Below are 397 nucleotides of genomic sequence, written 5' to 3'. Positions count from 1 at the left end.
GGGCCGTGACAGCCCGGAGGCGGCTAGTTGCTGGGAGCCTGGAGACGCCGGGAAAGGGGAGCGAGGGAGGGAGCGAGGGAGGGAGCGAGGGAGGGAGGGGGGGGGGGCGGAAGGGAGGGGAAGCCGGCGGCGGGGTTGGCCGCGAAAGGAGGAGAGCCTGAGGGTGAGGGGCGTGATAGGAGGTAGCGACCCGACGCCGCGCGGCGCGGCGTTTCTGGGGCGACGGCTTCGGCGCTCAGAACTCCGGGGAGTGAGGAACGCCGCTGGGCGGTAAACAGCAGGGCTGCCGGCCCGCCCGCTGACGTCAGGGGAAACTGACACAGATTTAAAGGGCCAGGTCTCGGTTTGGGTCTTAAAGGGGACGCCGCTTTCCAGCTGGAGGCCTTCTCCCACTCCT

The sequence above is a fragment of the Lipotes vexillifer genome, unplaced genomic scaffold (assembly GCF_000442215.2).
Source record: "Lipotes vexillifer unplaced genomic scaffold, Lipotes_vexillifer_v1.1 scaffold1634, whole genome shotgun sequence".
Classification (NCBI taxonomy): Eukaryota; Metazoa; Chordata; class Mammalia; order Artiodactyla; family Lipotidae; genus Lipotes; species Lipotes vexillifer.
This window is presented reverse-complemented; position numbering follows the sequence as displayed.